Source organism: Poeciliopsis prolifica, unplaced genomic scaffold (assembly GCF_027474105.1).
Source record: "Poeciliopsis prolifica strain line A6 unplaced genomic scaffold, Auburn_PproV2 SCAFFOLD137, whole genome shotgun sequence".
NCBI classification, from domain to species: domain Eukaryota; kingdom Metazoa; phylum Chordata; class Actinopteri; order Cyprinodontiformes; family Poeciliidae; genus Poeciliopsis; species Poeciliopsis prolifica.
This window is the reverse complement of record NW_026562512.1, coordinates 464,015-482,500: the sequence shown is the minus strand read 5'-3', so window position 1 is coordinate 482,500 and position 18,486 is coordinate 464,015. Positions and strand designations below refer to the sequence as shown.

At 42.6% G+C, this 18,486-nt stretch overlaps 1 pseudogene; it reads left to right on the top strand.

The window, feature by feature from the left end:
- Positions 1-18,486, top strand: part of LOC129355515 (multiple epidermal growth factor-like domains protein 11) — an 82,262-nt pseudogene that overhangs the window by 26,541 nt on the left and 37,235 nt on the right.

Sequence of the window (18,486 nt, the reverse complement as noted above, 5' to 3'; positions counted from 1 at the left end):
GGCTCGCTAACGCTAGAGACTCCAGCTCTGATTGGCTGAGTGGCAGCTAGCGGCTCGCTAACGCTGGAGACTCCAGCTCTGATTGGCTGAGCGGCAGCTAGCGGCTCGCTAACGCTAGAGACTCCAGCTCTGATTGGCTGAGCGGCAGCTAGCGGCTCGCTAACGCTAGAGACTCCAGCTCTGATTGGCTGAGTGGCAGCTAGCGGCTCGCTAACGGTAGCGACTCTTGCAGTGAATTTGCTGGTTGTTATGGAAACTGAGTGACATGTGAAGGTCAGTCATATTCCTGCTGTTTTTGGAGATCAGCAAATTTCTGACTTTTAGAATTTGTGAAATGTTGAATTTTTTAACCTTTAAAGTGACAGTTTGACTTTCCATTATTTTTCATTGTTATTCGTGCTCCATGCATGTTTGAGAAATCCCAGCCTCTGCTCCTTCAGACTAGCCAGCAGCATTTAGCAAGCAGCCAGTTGAGCTCCTGGAGCTGCTGCTCAAAGTGACTCCAGTAGAAACGTTGCTAAAGGGTTAATGGAGGAGCCATGTTGGGATGATTGCCTGGAGGCGGAGCTTCAGAAACAGCAGGAGTTCTTAAAGAGACAGACGCACAATTTCAAATCAGGAAGTAATATTTATTTGAGTCAGATTTTATGTAGTTGTAGGAAACATAGTTGCTGATTGTGCTATAAAGTGGGATATGGAAAACACACAGTGCCCCTTTAAAACAAATAACTTTTTAAGTGATGGGATGTTTCGTCATGGAGGAAAATAAAAGAACTCAAACTGAACCGGGTTCTGGACGGCTCCTCCTGCAGGTGGCAGAACTTCAGGTGCGTCCTCGCTGATGTTCTACATCCTACATATTCAAGGGCGCCGGCGGCTGCTTCAGCACGCTGAGACAATGGCTGGAATTAAGCAGCGATTATTTCATTTGATATCTATTAATCTTGTTGGAGCCGTTGCTGATGTAATCCTGAGTGGAGCGCTTTCTGCTCGGGATGAAAGGATCACCGTCCCTTTAAAGATTAATCATCTCTCCTCCAGGACGACCACAGCTCCTGCCTTTCTTATTAAAATCTGAGCGCGACACTGCGAGGTGTTTTATCGGCCTCATAAAATATGCTGGGCAGCAGAAAAATTTCAGCCTGAAGTTTACACACAGCGAAGCTCCAGTTAAGTTTTACAGTGAAGGAAGCAGAACCTGCTGGACCTTCAGCATCAGAACTGGAGCTTCTGCTTCAGACTCGGATTCAGACCTGAACTTTAACTGTTCAGCCTTTAGCTCATTTACTGAAAGGTAAAACGCTTTTCTTGGAGTTAATGGTTTCACATTGAATTATTTCTTAATATTATTTACATAAATGAGTTTTGAAACCGATTTAAAATGAAACGTTTGCATTTTTGGACCAGAACCGCATCCTGTCAGGTTCTTTTTGACGACCAGGAGCTTTGGTCCTGATTTTAAACGATAAGAACATTTGAATTTTACAATTTGTTTGTAGGTTTTAGAATTAATTTCCATTAATTCAATAAATCAGGCAGCTTCACTGAACATGTTGCGCTGGTCTGTGAGCTTTTCTCTCATTAAAATGACTTCCATCTTTATTTTGCTGATATTACGACTTTATTAAAATATCTCAGTCTTTCAGAGATGCAGTCGGTTTTGATCCTGGTTTTCCTGAATGCGATTTGTAGGACTGAGTAAACTTTCCATTATTCACAGACTCAGTTTGAACAGAGAAGTCGGTGAGCATGCTCAGTGTGACAAAAAGCCTCCGTCGTTCCGGAGTTCACAGAAATATAAATGTGATCACCAACATGTTTCTGCAGAGCGCTGCTGCCTGAGAAGAGAAATAAATCTGGAAGCGGCGACTTCGGCTCGCTGTCCGTTTGAAGGACGATGTGAAAAACCCGCAGGAATGGAAATACGAGCCGAAACAAACTCAACGCGCTGACAGCATTCATCACACACACAATAATAAAAACAGTAACACAATGAAACGTTTGAAAGTGAGTCCATTCTGTGTGACTGGGAGGAAAAAAGGAGAGAAAACGGAGTAAAATTGACCTGAGTGGCTGAAGCTCTGTGAAATCCATCCTCACCTCCGTCTGCACCTGAACTCCTCACTGCAGCTCTTCACTTTCAGCAGAGCCACGTCCAAATAATTCAAGTTTTCATGAAGCTGTCATACTCACAGCGTTTGATCCTGCATGTCGAGTCAACTCGTTGGTTTATGTTTGCGAAAAGACGACAGCAGAGTGAAGATCTGTGACATGATGCAGTATTTAGATCATCCTCTCCACATGAGCTGGAGAAACCGAGACAAAGCTGCTTCTGCTTCCTAACTCCACTTAGCTTCATCTTAGGAAGGTTAAAGCTTCGCTTCTCCTGTGTCAACAGCTTCATGTGCATTTGTCTGCACACTAATTAAAAAGTGAGCTGGAACAGAGAGGAAGCTTAGGACAGCATCTAAAATTGCTTTTATCCATTTGACACCCAGAAAGCCTCAGTGCTACAGATTCCTGAAAATGTCTGAGTCCAGCTGACAAACAGAGAAACGGCTGTCTGCAGCTCCGCCGCGCCGAAAACACGCTGGAAAAAAACGTGTTAATTAGTCAACCCTGGGCTGCTGTGGAGGAGTCGCTCAAAGTTTTCCTGCTCTTTCCAACCCCGAATCCAAAAACTGAAGCAGCAACTCTTAAATCGTTAAAGTTGGAAAAGTTTGAACACCGTCCGATAAAGTTCTCACAGCTTTTTCTGACTGAAACACCGAGAGTCTGATCAATTACTAAACATTTTAGATCTGAGCTGCTTTACATATTTATGCTGAACCTGCTTCCATTCATTCATTCATTCATTTTAAGTTCTTTAAAGAGTAAAGTTGTTTGCGTGACCAATCGGCCTGCTTGCTATTCTTCCTCATTTTTTTTCTTCGATGTGTAGATTTTTTTTTGTTTAAAATTCCTTGCAAATATTTTAAAGTAGCACTGAAGAATCAGTGATTTTTGTGTGCAAAAGAAAAAAATCACAAAAATAAGTGTAAAATTCTGGAAAGTAGAATCAATATTAGAGAAGAAAAAGAAAGAATGTCGCCACTGTAGCACAGCTATCTCCTGCAGGAAGTTGGAAAACAGCAACTTAAAAATATTTTTCAAACATTAAACAAATGTTTAATGTCTAATAAGGGAGGTAAGGATGGATCCCTTCAGATTTTTGTGATTTACACAAACTCAACAGATCTTTGCATTTTTCCACACTATTACATAATTGTGATTTTAATAGATATTTTTCGCAAACATGGTCAAAACCATTGGGTTTAGGTGATACTAACTGCACCCTGCAGGTGGCGGTATTTCTCAGCTTCAGTTTATTTCAGATTATCGTCAGAAACAACAAGTCGCATTTACCGTCAGATGCAAGTGGAAATATCATAAAATTTCTTGCAAATTTTTCTGGATTAATGCCTCAAAACCAAAACGTTTTGATTGAGAGAAATCACAAAAACCATTATGAAATCCTGGATTGACTGATTAATGTAGTAAGGATCTTCTATATCCTTACTACATGCATAAAATCCCTTTTATGTTGGAATAAAAGGGATTTTCACTTTGTCCAAAAATAAATGAAACTGTTTTAAGGTCATGAACAGAATTTATTTCAAGTAAAAATATATTTTTTCAGATGATTTCCATCTGGGGGATGAATCTGTTCTTCTCCTCCTCTGTGGAGTTTTTACTCTCCTCTCTTCTTCATGCCTCTCCAGGAGACGTCTTCTGCCTTATTATGAGATAAGAGCAGAGTCATAAAGCCACGTCCTGCTTTATTTCTGAGCGTGGCGTTGTTTGCTCTGAAGCGTCTGATTGCTCTCAGCTGTAAGGTCCTGTCATAATGAAATATGAAACCATCTCAGGGTGAGAAATGAGCGCCGGAGCTGCCTTATCTGCCTGCTGTACAATGCAGATATCACTTCTTATCAGGAATGGAGAGATTTTAGAGCAGGTTGGTGAATAAATAAATAGTGAGATCAGTCAGAATGTAAGCTGTTGATAGATGAATCCCTGCCTTTCTAATGTTTTATGTAAAACTGGACCAGAGAGGAAAATCACAGCGGTTGTCAAGGAGCAGTAGGAGGTCAGAGGCTTTGTTTTTGTTCGTTGTCTCAAAATGTTTCTGACTTTAACCCTGAACCGCATTTAACCTCCAGTTCGCAGATTTATTTATACAAAAAATCTGAGTAATGGAAAAAAATTAAACATTTTTCATTAAAGATCGCAACAAAACTTTCCTTTAAAAGTTGGTTTGATGAGCTTCGAGCCCCCGGCGAGGTTCTCCAGGTCCAGATTGCTAATCCGGGTCGTCCTGTTTCTCCGCAGCGCTGTGTACGGAGGAGTGTGTCCACGGCCGCTGTGTTTCTCCGGATATCTGCCAGTGTGAGCCGGGCTGGGGGGGGGTGGACTGCTCCAGCGGTGAGTATGCCTGCAACACAAAAACTCATCATGCTGGAGATGCTTGGTTTTTCTCGTAAATTTACTTCCATCATGGATGTGTGAATGTGTGAATATTCAGAGCAGATTTGCATTTAAAATGTGTCTTATTAAAGAATAGAAAGAGCGAACAAGTAGGAATAAATAGCCGTGCAACAGAGGAGGAAATGTGCTTGGTATTTATTTCAGCAAGTGCAGAAACAAGCAAACAAAATTCAGCTTTGAGAAAGTAAAGTGAAAGGTTTTTGGTAATAAATGATTTTTCTGAATATATGATGTTGACCAGAACATAAACAGAATATTAATTTTAGGGTTGGGACTTTAACATGATTATTTCTATTGATTAATTACACAGATTTTTAACACAATTGATCAATTTTTGTTATTTACATGTGAATGTCCTGAGTCGTAACTCTGTACTTTTGTATTTCTGGTTTGTCCGTAAATCTGAGGCACAAATTGCATCCTCCAAAGTCAGCTGTGGACGACCGAGCTTCTAAACGATCTGATTGGACGCTGGAAGCCATTGTTGTTGTGCTAAAAGCACATGTCAGCAAAGCAATTCAAGCATAAAATAGCATCTCAATGGTAAACATGTAGCAGATAATGCTAATGTCAGAGTCCACATTTCTAAAGAAGCTCCATGAATGATCAGAGAAACTCTGGAAAGCTGAATGGCTGGAATAACAATCTCTAAATATCTCTGTTATTGAGCTCATATGTATATTTATTTAATAATTTAGAAGAAAATTATTGAATAATCTATCCCTTTAACCTCACTACGTCGGCCTTTCAGCTGATTTCATATTCACCAGCTTCTCTCAGCTCTGTTCTGTTTGAACACATTTTGATAAATTCAGCTTTAGTTTCAAACGTCTGTCTGCTGCTGATAAAACCCTCTGCAGGATTCAGACAGGAATCAAGCGTTTTATACGCAGCCCTTGATGGAGAAGTTGAAACCACCTTCAACCCCTGAAACAGACCAATCAGCAGCTTTGTGAAATGTTTTGTTTAGGCCACTTTGTGGCAAAATGTTGCTATTGATGTTATCTTAGAGCCGAATCAAGGCTGATTCGTCTCATTTCCTGTTTGTCCCCTCATTTCCTCTGCAGCTTTGGTTTAAATATGAGCTAAGAGTGTGTGTGTGTGTGTGTGTGTGTGTGTGTGTGTGTGTGTGTGTGTGTGTGTGTGTGTGTGTGTGTGTGTGTGTGTGTGTGTGTGTGTGTGTGTGTGTGTGTGTGTGTGTGTGTGTGTGTGTGTGTTTGTTTATATGACTTTATGTGACCGGGTCCAGTATGTGTCTTCTGAGGACCAACGGACCTCATGGGCACAAAAGCAAAATCATAAAGATTCTAAAGTGGCCATAGAAGAAATTTCAATCATATTCAAAGGCCATGTATAGCTCCTGTTTTTATTTTATTTAGAAGTTCTTCATTATCTCAACAGTCTCACTTTTTAGACATTTCAGTTTTTGCAATGTTTAGTTATTCAACAATGTAGAATTGCAGCATCAAATTACATCAATAACTAACAGTAAAGCAAACATATCAAACTGTCAACCAAACCGTTCATCCAGGAAGTGTGAAGTACAAACCTTTTGTACTGCTTAACTTTCTAAAAAGAATTTTGAAAATGTGTATTTTTTGCAGCATTTTTGAAACGGCATCATAACTTTATTAATATATGACAATCCACCACATAAAACAAGTCACAATTTTCTGGGGTTTTTGGCAGCAGTGTTCTCAATCCGACTCATTGCGGTGCACAGTAGCATTGTCGCATGCCTTTTGCGATAACAAACTTAGCAGAATGACAAATTGTGTTGAGACCATTTTCATGTAATATAATGGTATGGGCATAATAATGCAAGAACACATTCTCAAATATCAATGAACTTTCAGTCCTAATGAATATTTAACACAGGAACAACAAAGAAAATGAATTATGAAGTCTTAAATTGTTCTTAAAAATGAGCGAGTTGAAGACTTTTGTAGACTTCTGAAGACTTTTCCAGTTTTTGATAGAACAGAAAAGAAAGAGAAAAACAATAAATTATGCAAATGGAAATTATTGAGGTCATTTCAATTGATCATGCAATCAATTGATTTATTGCACATTAGACAGGGTTATATGTCTACTAATTTCTCTGTAGACTCCACCAAACAGAGTAAACTCCCCATCAGAGAATACCTTGCCATATCTTGTAATTTTGTGGAGTTTAGCAAAACTGGTCCTGACTGCTGCATCTCTGGAAGAGTGGAGCTTTTTAAAAATGTTGTTGCTGTCTTGGTTTCACTAGTTTTCCTCTGAAGCTCATCCTGCTCCGCATCAGTCAAATTCTTGTACTTCTTTCTTGTTTCATCTCATGGTTGCGGGTGAAATTGTAATCTTTAAACACTATTATATGTTCTCCACACTAAGCACAGCTGTACGCTCGATTTCAGCAGAGAAATAGAAAGGAATCTATGTCTTGTAGAAAACTCTGGATTTAGCTTTTTTTTCCTTTTTTAACATTAGTCATATTTAAATGCTAAACTAAGTTCTTCAAAGGTATTCAACACATTTGCTGAGGCATATCAGCAAATGGGGGTCTATTGCTTTCTTAATGAACAATTGTTATTATGAAAGCAATCGTGGCCATCAAAATAAAAGTCCTATCATTATATTTTGTGCATTTGTACAAAACAGAGGTTATCAATTGAGTTAATCTGAAGGTGATAGATCCCAACAATTGATTTATGAGCGACATTTTTCTTAAAAACCTGAGTTTTTTCTTGTATTAAGGTCGACTGTCATTCCATAACATGAAGCAATTATCTTTATTTTTTGTCTATTAACAACTAACTGAATAAACTAACAATTTTGTTTTTTTTTTCACATTAAGTTTAGATATATTTAGAAGATATAATAAAACAGTAACCTCCTCAGTTGCTGAATTGAGAAATAAAAGAGTGAAATAAAACGTGAAGCACTTAATCCTCATGAACAGAGGAATATTCATGCAGATGTTTTGTCAGTGAGAAAGAGCGCAGACTTTATTGACTTCGAAGCACATTGGTAATTTTGGAGTTTGTAGAGGGTTTACATTTCTATTCAGAGCTGTAGGAAGAGAATTTATCATCCCACTTTCCCAATCTAATATGGCTGCCATCTTAATTTCTGTAACAACTGGGTCTTCTTATGGATGACCAGTGGCGCCCTCTGTGGGATGGCAGCCAAACTACAACAGTAAGTGGAAGTTATAAGTTAATCTATTGGAATAATTTTAATCTAATAAGCCATTAGTCAACAATCGTAAGTAAATTAATTGTTTAAATTCTTAGTAATGAGACTTTTATACTACAAACTGGTAGCTAAATTGTGTTTTGGTTAAAATTACACTGGAAGTGGTAGGAGTTTTAAATGCTGTATCTAAACTGAAGGGAATGTGTGTGTGTGTTTGTTAAAGAGGGATTTGGGGTCCATCGGCTCTTAATGAGCCCCCTTCAGCGCCCGCGCTCTGTCTTTGTTTATCTGTTTTTATTGTCCCTGCTGGGCTGCAGCAGAGGTTAGGTAAATCTTCACCGAGGTGAACGATGAAGTATTGATTGGCCACAAAGTCCCTCTTAGAGAGAAGAAAAAGAAACCAAACACTCAGGATGACATAAGTTTCCATCTCCTTCTGTGGTAGTTTATTTCATCTTAACACCTTCATCTGTTCCTCAGGTGAATCTGCAGGTGGGAAACATTTTTATCTGTTTTCCACCTGCAGCAAAATTTCTTCAGTTGCGCAGTGAGAGCGAATCTTTCCTCTGACACAGATGTTGAGTTTAGCTGATTTTCAGATGTTTTAGAAGACGGATCCTGAGGTCATGTTTGGTCTGTACTGCCGCTTTAACTCTGGATGAGAGCCGCCTCCTTCATGATGTTTGCAGTATTTTTTTAATTTAGCTGTAATATGTGTTGATAAAGGCGTAATGTGTCGGTGCTGCAGACCGGCTGGTTGGAAACATGAAGCAGGTGTGATGAGTTAGCGAAGCTGTCAGGGATTCATCGATCAACAGTTTTTAATCACACCTGATGAACATCGGTATCAATAAACAAAATAAAGCTGTGGAAGTTCACTTTTGAAGTGTGGAGTAAAAGTTTTCAGAACAAACTTCATTATTTTATTTGATGTTTTTCAGGGTTACAAGTGAAGTCAGGTAGGTTTTTCAGAGGTCACCTGGGATCTGGAGCCATGCTGACTTTCTGTTTGGATGTTTTCCATCTGGAAGACGGAAAACATTCCAACTGTCGGAAAAAATTGCCCACAGAAACCATCAGAAATCCTAGTCTGTCGTTCTGGATCCAGTAGTTGGTGTTATTGCCTGCCTTGTGAGCTATGGGGCTCGCTGGAGGTAAAATGATGTTTCCTGTCCATCAAACTTTGGAGTCCTAAACTTCAAATTGTTAAAACAAAACCATCTGGATGGAAGGAAAACAAACTGTCCTGTCGAGGAAATTCTGCCTACTTGTCCAAACCTGTTCATGGAAGCATTAGAGGTCACCTTTACATTATTAAATGTCATTTAATTTGATTGTTTAGTTACGTATGTGACAGACGACAACCGCTAACCATAGGTAATACATAAAAAATTGCTGAAATACTTATATTAGCTACAAGGCTAATGTTAGCATGAGAGCTATCGCTAGCTTGCTTTTTTCCTCAGAGCAGGAAGCAGCTTCTCTGGGCTCGGAGGACCGTCACCCAGTGGAACATGGACGGGTCAGTGCTCCAGATGTTTGGTGGAAAAGCAGGAACCATCAGAACCATCAGAGTCCCAACACTCAGTCTCTGATGGTGGGAGGTTGCACCATGGTATGGGTTGGGTCATCTGCCTGCAGGACGGACTCCTCCTCACAGGGAAACATGTTGAATTTGGAAACTATAAATGGGACAATGAACTTGGACATGATCATTAACTCACTGAGGCCCAGAAAACTCTTGATGTAGAGGTTTGGTCTGTAGTTGGAGCGGTTCGGTGTTTGGATGGGCTCAGGTTTGGTCCCTGGATGGATGCAGAGGTTTGGCTTCTGGTTTGGTCCCTGGATGGATGCAGAGGTTTGGCTTCAGGTTTGGTCCCTGGATGGATGCAGAGGTTTGGCTTCTGGTTTGGTCCCTGGATGGATGCAGAGGTTTGGCTTCTGGTTTGGTCCCTGGATGGATGCAGAGGTTTGGCTTCTGGTTTGGTCTCTGGTTGGTTGGGAGAGTTTGTTCCTCTAATTGAAGTTCTGTGGAGGTTTGTTGAAGCTCGAGAACTCTGCAGCTGAAATCTTGATGGTTTGTCAGACATTACACTCCATCAGAAGGTTGAGAGCTCAGTGTCCTGCTGCTCTTTTATTAGCACAGTTTTAAAGTCCGCACAGGTTTCCATTTGTTGTCATGGAAACAGACGTCTCAGCAGTTTACTCTAACATGCCTTTTTACTGATCAGCTGCTCTGTTTGGTTGTTTTTCCTTTAATGGATGAAACTGGACAGTCTGAGATGGAAAAAGGAAAAGTGTGATTATTCATCCTAATAAAGAGCAACAGGAGGCTGAACATGTTCAGCCATCAGGACCTGCAGGGAAACAAGAGGATGCAGCAGCAGCAGCTGCAGCAGCAGCAGCAGCAGCAGCAGCAGCAGCAGCAGCAGCAGCAGCAGCAGCAGCAGCAGCAGCATCTGCCTCTGTTTGGTCTGATTGATGCAGGTGGAAAAAAAGAAAATATTCCCTGAACACAAGGAATCTGAAATCCTGCCTGGATGTTTCTATTCAGCTGACTTTTCCAGTTTACCTCCAAAGCGTTGGAAAAATCCCGTTAAGGTCCGGCTGTGGATCGCTTCGCTCCTTATCGCCATGCCACAGCGCAGCTCTGAGCTGCAGAGTGATGGATCTGCAGCTCTTCATCTCTCCTGGCACGTGTGTGTTCCTTCATGCTGTCACTTCCTCCAGCAGGAGAACACATCAGTCTGCAGGAAACGCTTTCCCAGTGGCCCAGAGTTTGTTTCAGTCTCCTAACTTCTGCTTCATGCCGCCACCTCTGGCCCTGCAGGATTTTATTGCGTTGCATCATCAGCTTGCTTTGCTTCGACTGCGACGGAGATAAAAAAAAAAAGTCTCCATGTTTGTGGGAGCGGCAGCAGAAAGCAGACTGATGCAGAAAATCTTCAGAAATGCAACATGGAGACACATCTTTGCTCACTTTCAACTGATCTGTTTTAAGACTTGATCCCTGAAATGACTGTTGAACATGAACCAGTTCATCATCTTATCATTCAGGCACAAAAACAGAACATGCTGTTGCTTCTTTTTTACCTTTTTATTCATAAAAAACTGATTTATGCATCAATAAATAAATTAGATAAAATAATTAAACATATAAATAAATTAAAATAATAGTTATAATAGTAATAAATATGTAATAATAAATTAATATAACAAATTCAACCATATTAAATCATAATCATATTATGAGAAATATATGGTGCTGAATATTATATATTACAATGTTAAAGAATAAATATATAAGTATTTTATATTAAATGACTGAATTATTAAAATTATTCAATAATAAAATAACAATCATATATTTATTATACATTGTTCATATATGTTTATGTAACTATATTAATAAATTAAATATAAAAATAGGTCCTTTTATTGTTATATATAATATATTACATAGTATATGTTGGTGGTTTATAAATTTGGAAAAACTAATTATAAATATGTAATATTAGCTATTTACTAAATAGTAAAATTATAACGTTTAACAATACATATTTGCTTATTATATATTGTAACAAATTATTAAAATTATTTGTTACAAACTGCAACCCTTGAAATGAACTTCTGAGGATGAAAGGTCTTCTTTCTAATAAGTTTAAATTAAATTTTAAAAAGCCTCTTTAAGCCTTTCATGTTGTTTTTAAATACTTGTTATGATTAATAATAGTTTTCTCTTTATATTAAAAGTCAATGCGTCACTTCCTGATTGCTTAATGAACTTTAAAATGTGCTTTACAGCAGCTGAGTCCCAGATTAAAGCCGTTCCTCCTGCATCACCAAACATTTGTTCATGAAACGCAGCTGATAAAGAAGCTCCAGGAGGGAAAAGCTGCAGCTTTGCAAGGTGAAACACTTTAAAGAAGCCTGGAGTAAAGCGAGGCGACAGGTTGCAGACGTACGTGACAGGATTCCTGAGTCGTCTATCCCCGGCGGTGCGGGGCAGCGCCTCGGCGCTCTGAATGGGATGGGAAGGTCATCCCTCCTCTGGGAGACAAAAAGAAGCCAATTCCACCTGCAGCAAGCAATTGACTCTGGGAGGCATGAAGTAAGCCCCGGCAGGAGCTGAAAAGGAGCAGCGGCCCTTCATGAAGATTACCTCCTGTATCAATTAGACCCCGGCGCTCGCTCGCCTTCCTTAGTTAGTGTTTTTATCGGGGGGGTCACAGAGTTCAAGGGCTTCAGCCGGAGCGTCGGGCCCCCGGGATGCGCCGGTGTTTTACATTTCCCCTGCGGTGAAGTCAGAGCAGAAAGTTAAACTGATGGAGTTAATTAGCAGCTGAGAGGAGACAAAGCGCCTGATACTCGTGTCTTCATGTCTCCTCTGCTGATATTCAGGTCCAGAGCTGAGGATCAGGAGCTGATGAGTTATGAGTCAGTCCTGCTGCTCCGCCTGATCAAAACGCTCCGCGTTTTTCATCTGACTCTTCTTCAGATTCTTGCTTTCAGAGTAAATATGCAACCATAAACTTCCACCTGTCAGTCAATCCAGGCTGGAGTCACTAAGGCTGCATCAGTCCCAATATCCATGTCCAGTCCGATTCAAACCAACTCCAGTCCGCTTCACCCCGACTCCAGTCCGCTTCGACCCGGCTCCAGTCCGCTTCGACCCGGCTCCAGTCCACTTCAAACCAACTCCAGTCCGTTTCGACCCGACTCCAGTCCACTTCAAACCGACTCCAGTCCACTTCAAACTGACTCCAGTCCACTTCAACCCGACTCCAGTCCGCTTCGACCCGACTCCGGTCCGCTTTGACCCGACTCCAGTCCACTTTCAAACCAACTCCAGTCCACTTCAAACCAACTCCAGTCCCCTTCAAACCGACTCCAGTCCACTTCAAACCAACTCCAGTCCGCTTCGACCCGACTCCAGTCCACTTCAAACCGACTCCAGTCCACTTCAAACTGACTCCAGTCCACTTCAACCCGACTCCAGTCCGCTTCGACCCGACTCCGGTCCGCTTTGACCCGACTCCAGTCCACTTTCAAACCAACTCCAGTCCACTTCAACCCGACTCCAGTCCGCTTCAAACCAACTCCAGTCCGCTTCGACCCGACTCCAGTCCGCTTCGACCCGACTCCAGTCCGCTTCAAACCAACTCCAGTCCGCTTCGACCCGACTCCAGTCCGCTTCGACCCGACTCCAGTCCGCTTCGACCCGGCTCCAGTCCGCTTCAAACCGACTCCAGTCCGCTTCGACCCGACTCCAGTCCGCTTCAAACCAACTCCAGTCCGCTTCGACCCGACTCCAGTCCGCTTCGACCCGACTCCAGTCCGCTTCGACCTGACTCTTACTACTATATTAAACTAACAGTTTAAATGGGTTTGAATTGAAAACGTTGATTATTTTGTTGATGAAGATGTGATTAATTAATGTTTAGTGACCACTGGATTTTACCTCTTCCTGGCATCACAGCCTTCATTAGCTGCAGCTCTCCGTTTAGAAAATTGTCCCTGCTGATGTTTCCTTCTGTCTTGTGTCTTAAATCAGGGAGTCAGCATTTCTCCCAGACCCTGTGCCGACCCCCAGCCCGGTCCAGTTCTGGCTGGGAGGTTAATGAGAGCCAGTGGAAACCTTTTCACCTCCCTCTCTGTTGCTCTCACTGGAAATGAAACTTTCAGCAACGACTGGAAAATCCTGTCCTCAGAGCGGCGAGGTCTTCTTCTCTGAAGCGAGTTTTAATTGTCTCGTTAAGACGCTGTGAGACGCTCGCGCCGTTAAACATCCAACTGAACCCAAAGATGTTTTTATCTCTCTGTTTTCGTTGGTTTAATCTGGATTCTTCCTCCCCGCCTCTTCATCGCTGCTCATTAACACAAGCGTCATTAGGCAGACAGGACCTGTTGCCTGCGTTGGACGAGTGAAACGGCGAGGTCAGCCACCATTATCTGGATCATCCGCTGGGTTCTGTCCCTTCTTGGACCCCATTCAGAAGAAACTGGCATGTTTATAGCAGACTGGAAGTTTCACTGCAGTCATTTAGGATGTTTCCCTCCTGATAGTCCAGTTCTTTTTGGACCAGAACATTTAACATCTCCAGCTGCTGTGGTTCTGAGTCAAAGCAACCTGTTCCCCTTCTGGCCTGTGGGGGCGCTGCACCAAGAACCATTGAAGACGCTGAGAGCAACTTCCTTCTTCACCAGATGAAACACGATGGAGGCGTCAGATTTTAGTGTTGGAGGATTTCTCTTTAGTCTTTGGCTGAAGACCAGGAGCCATTTCTGCTGCTAGCGCTAGGCTAGCATGTTAGCTTTGGTTGGATTTACCCAGAATGCCCTGCACTGTAGTTCGCTTCCTGCTTTTGGAGCGCTCTCTGGTCCGCTTGGCTTTCACATTCAAATCGACCCCATCTGAGGTCTGGAGGACCAGAGATCAGAGGTCAAGTAGCTTTTATACCTCTCCAACTGAACTGGACTTTGACTAGAAAGATGGACTGGAGTTGGGTTAAAGCGAACTGGCGGAAATGAAGCTCCCAAGATGCAAAGCTCCCATTGTAGCTTTGCATTTTGTTTCTGTGGAGTAGCTCCACCTGTAGCGTTAGCATCTCATCGCCTATCAGTGTCGCTTTAAAGCTGACCGATTTGACAGGTTGTTATAGATCTATCAGGGTTATAAAGTATTTTATGCACAAAATCATTCTTATATAATCAGATTTCAGCCAGTTCAGTTCTCCTGTTTCAGGGCCTCTGTCACTTTAAATCCAAACAAGCTACGGCTGGCCACGCCCCCAACACAACGTTTACACTCACACCTGAAATTGGCTGCAAACAGACATCTTCAATCAGACTTTAATGAACGGACCAGGACCTCTGAGCGTCCGCGCTGGCGGTCCTGATCCGTCCAGATGGACCCGGACTCAGCAGAACCTGCAGAACATCCAGGTTCCCCCTGTTGCCAAGTCCAATTACTGCCTGCAGCTGCATCAGCATGCTCTCCCTTTCCCCCCCCTCTGTGTTTGCTCAAAATTAATTTACCAACAAAACTTTTTAATCAAATTTCACCGCAGCATCCGACAGAGACCAGCTCTGGGAGGCCCGGTTCCTCCTGCTGGGTCGGAGAAAAACGATCCTTCAGCGTTTCCTGCCGGTCGGCTGAATTACAGAGCCTGAAATGTCACTGCGGGTGTTTGGAGGAATTTCTGCGGCTTCTTTTTCGGAAATGGTTTTGATTGCAGAGCAACTGATTCCTGAAGCGTTTTGGCCCAAATGTCAGAATCTTTTCTGACAATTTAGATGAACATTTCAGACGGAAGCTGAGAGGAACTTCATCCTGTTCATTATGCTGGAGTCGGGCGTCTTCACAAAGGTCAGAGGACCGTTTCAGTCCCGACTTCCTTCAGAGGCTTCAGCTGCGACCTCTGACCTCTCTCTCCTCAGCAGCAGGAGCTAATCAGAGGTCAGGCAGCAGCAGCACACCTCGGCGTCTAACCGGCAGCAGCACCAGGAACATGTCTGATAAGAACCAGCTGATGACATCACATGGCAGCATTTCACTGTCAAACCTTCATCTGTTCAGGAAGCAGGTCAGTGTTAAAATGTTTGCTCATCCTCACCTGGATGACCCTTGACCTCCTCTACTTTACTGAATGTGTTTAATTCAGACACATCCGAGGGTTTTCTGGCAGGAACTGCATGTTGAAGGTCACGTCTAAGCCCAGACTTTGACTAGGCCACACCGCAGCTGGAGTGAACCATGTCCTCTTTACTGCCTAAAATAGCATCTCATTGCTAAATAGTAGCAACTAATGCTAATGTCAGCTCCCACATTTCTACAGATGCTCCCTGAATAAGACTGGATAGAATAAGACTTGTCTCTGAATTGAAAATGTTTTGTCAATTAAAATGCGACCAAACATGGCCGGATTCAGAGAATGTTTTCCGTTTTGTCGCTCTGCAGCCGTTTGATTATGAAGCCACAGTTTATGTTTCTGAAACCAGACCGTTGTTTTCCTATCAAACTCTTCTTCCTCCATCAATCTTCAGCGTCTCAGAGGAAGAGGAGCGAGGAAGAGGAGCGAGGAAGGGCCACCTCGTCACCTCAGAAACCTTTTCATTACCCATCCTCCACCTGCAGCTGGGGAGCCCAAACTCATGACGGACACGCTATTAAGGAAGCTAACGGGTCGACCACTCGGCGTTCACTCCTCTTCCTCATCTTCTTCATCTTCCTCTCCATTTCTTCCTGATTAATTTCCACAGGGGCTTGTTTACGGCCTTTCAGCTGAAGAGGCCTCGCCTCCTCTCCTCTCCTCTCCTCTCCTCTCCTCTCCTCTCCTCTCCTCTCCTCTCCTCTCCTCTCCTCTCCTCTCCTCTCCTCTCCTCTCCTCTCCTCTCTCTCCTCTCCTCTCCTCTGACTTTGAAAATGGACTGGAATTATTCATCAGCCTTCTTTCTCCACTTTACATTTGCTGGGAGAAGAAGAGAGTAAAAATGGCCGCCACGCTGGTTCCTTTCTTCTCCTGCGGTCGTTTCACACTTGAAGCGGTCTTGACCTCGGTGAAGGGCCGGCGCGTGAGAGCCGCTCTGTTGTCTGCTGCCGATGCCCTGAAGCCGGACGGAGAGCCACTCCAGCCGTGGAATTACGATGACACTCGACTGACCCTTTTATGGAGCGGCTGTCCTGCAGGACGCGACGCGCTCAGAAACAGAATGAGAGCAAAAGCTTCCCTTCACATTGAGCTGGAAGGAAAGTTGAGCAGGACTGCAGCTGAACGCAGAGCGACTCGCTGCTTCTCGGATTTATTCACCGGTTGACTGTAAAGATTCACAGCAGCTTTTATTTCAGCTCTGAAAACAATCTGCTTGAACTTGATTCCTGAAGTACAGAAAATCACTGGAAATAAATTAGAATAAATCTTTTTAAAGAGAACGTTTCTCATTAGAAAACCTTCCAACGACATGCGAAACCTGCGAAAGAAGAAAGTTGCTCGCTGTGAGTTGCAAAACTCATTGATTGATTAACAATCTGGTTGCAATAAGATACAAAACCTGCTGAAAAAAAAACTTTTCTCTCTCGAAGCCAAACTCGTCAAACGGAGGGAGAGAGCTGACAGACTCCATCCCCGCAGCATGATGCTGCCTCCACCGTGTTGTTCTGTAGGGATGAGGATGTTTTTCTCTCTGGTTGTTTCATTAGTTCAGACTGAAATGTTTTCAGTCTTTCCTGGTTTTAATTAGTTCAGTGTTTCAAAATTTTTTCTCGTCTGGAGATTCTTTGATCATTTTTCTTGCTCAGAGATTTTCCTGGTTTCCTTTCTTCTGTTTTAAATCATTCTATGATCCAGAAGGTTTAGGGAACCGTGTTAAACCTTCTTCAGTTTCCCATCTTCCTGCATGACACCATCACCTCTGCAGATTCTCGGGCGGGTCGGTGGGAGGACAGCCGCACGCCAGCAGCCATGACACCTGATCTCAGATTCATGCTCCAAGTTTGCGTAAAAAGAGATCATTAAAATACAATTACCCAAGAAGAAAGCGCGGGCCGAACGCACACAGATACCATTAAGTGATGAAGTGAAAGCTTGTCTCATCTCATGCATCATCCCACACCAAAAGTTGTTGACGAGCGCTAATGGCGGCAATTATTTAGCGCCAGAAAACACGCAGCGTCCTGAAGCGGCGGCTGCCCGCAGACCTGAGCATTGATTAACGCGCGGCCACTTCCCCCGCTTATTATCTGGACATGAAAATGGCCTCATTAACAGGAAAACCTCCATCACACACACACACACACACACACACACACACACACACACACACACACACACACACACACGTCAGTGTCACAGTAAACTGACGCCTCACTCCAGGCCTGGCAGCGGGGAAGTGTGTCATCCATCCCGGCTGTCCGGCGGCGCGGCGCGGCGCCATCGACCGTCCGGCTGAAATATGCTGCCTCTAATTACAATTATTAATTGGAAAAAGGAAATCAATGGCTGTGAATTAAACAGCAGCCTGCTTGTTTGCATGTGGGTCATCTGTCTCCTAATAACTCAGCTGCGTTGACACGGTTACCTCCAGTGCCCCTCCCCCACCTGCTGCTTCTCATTGTTGACTCATTTGTCAGCGGCTGACGGACGCAGCAGGACTTCCTGTAAAGTGGAGCTGGAAATTAAAAAAGCATGAAGAATCCAACAACAGGACAGTTCTGATTGTAACGCAGCAAAATGAAGCGTCCATAAATAATCTGAATGTTGATGAGTCTGATTTTCTGTCAATGAGAGCTAATCACTAGCTCTGGATTCATTTAATTATTAGTCTACTAAATGCTTTTTACTTCTAACTAAACTATAACAATCAATCAAATATTAAAAATAATGATCATTAACTGAGTTTCTTGAAAAGTTTGCAGCTTAATTTTTTCTGGAAGAGAAAAATTTACATAAATCTTTAGATTTATAACTGAGAAACTTTATTTCAATCTGTTGTATTTGCAGTTTAAGCTGCTGCATAAAACTGAAAATGAACAAATGAGTTTGATTTGAGAAACAAGAAAAGATGAAAAAAGCAAACAGTTTTCATCATTTCACTCAGTCACTGACCTGCTCTCTTGTCTTTCTCATTTTGAATACACTAACAGGGTTTGTGTTGCATCATTTTATGTCTTGTGGAAACAGGAAGTCCAGGTTTAAAGTTTCTAAAGATGCCGGCGTTAGATTCCACTGCTGCATTAAAAGGTTAATTTATCTGAATCATTTTTGCTTCCATGCATCTCGG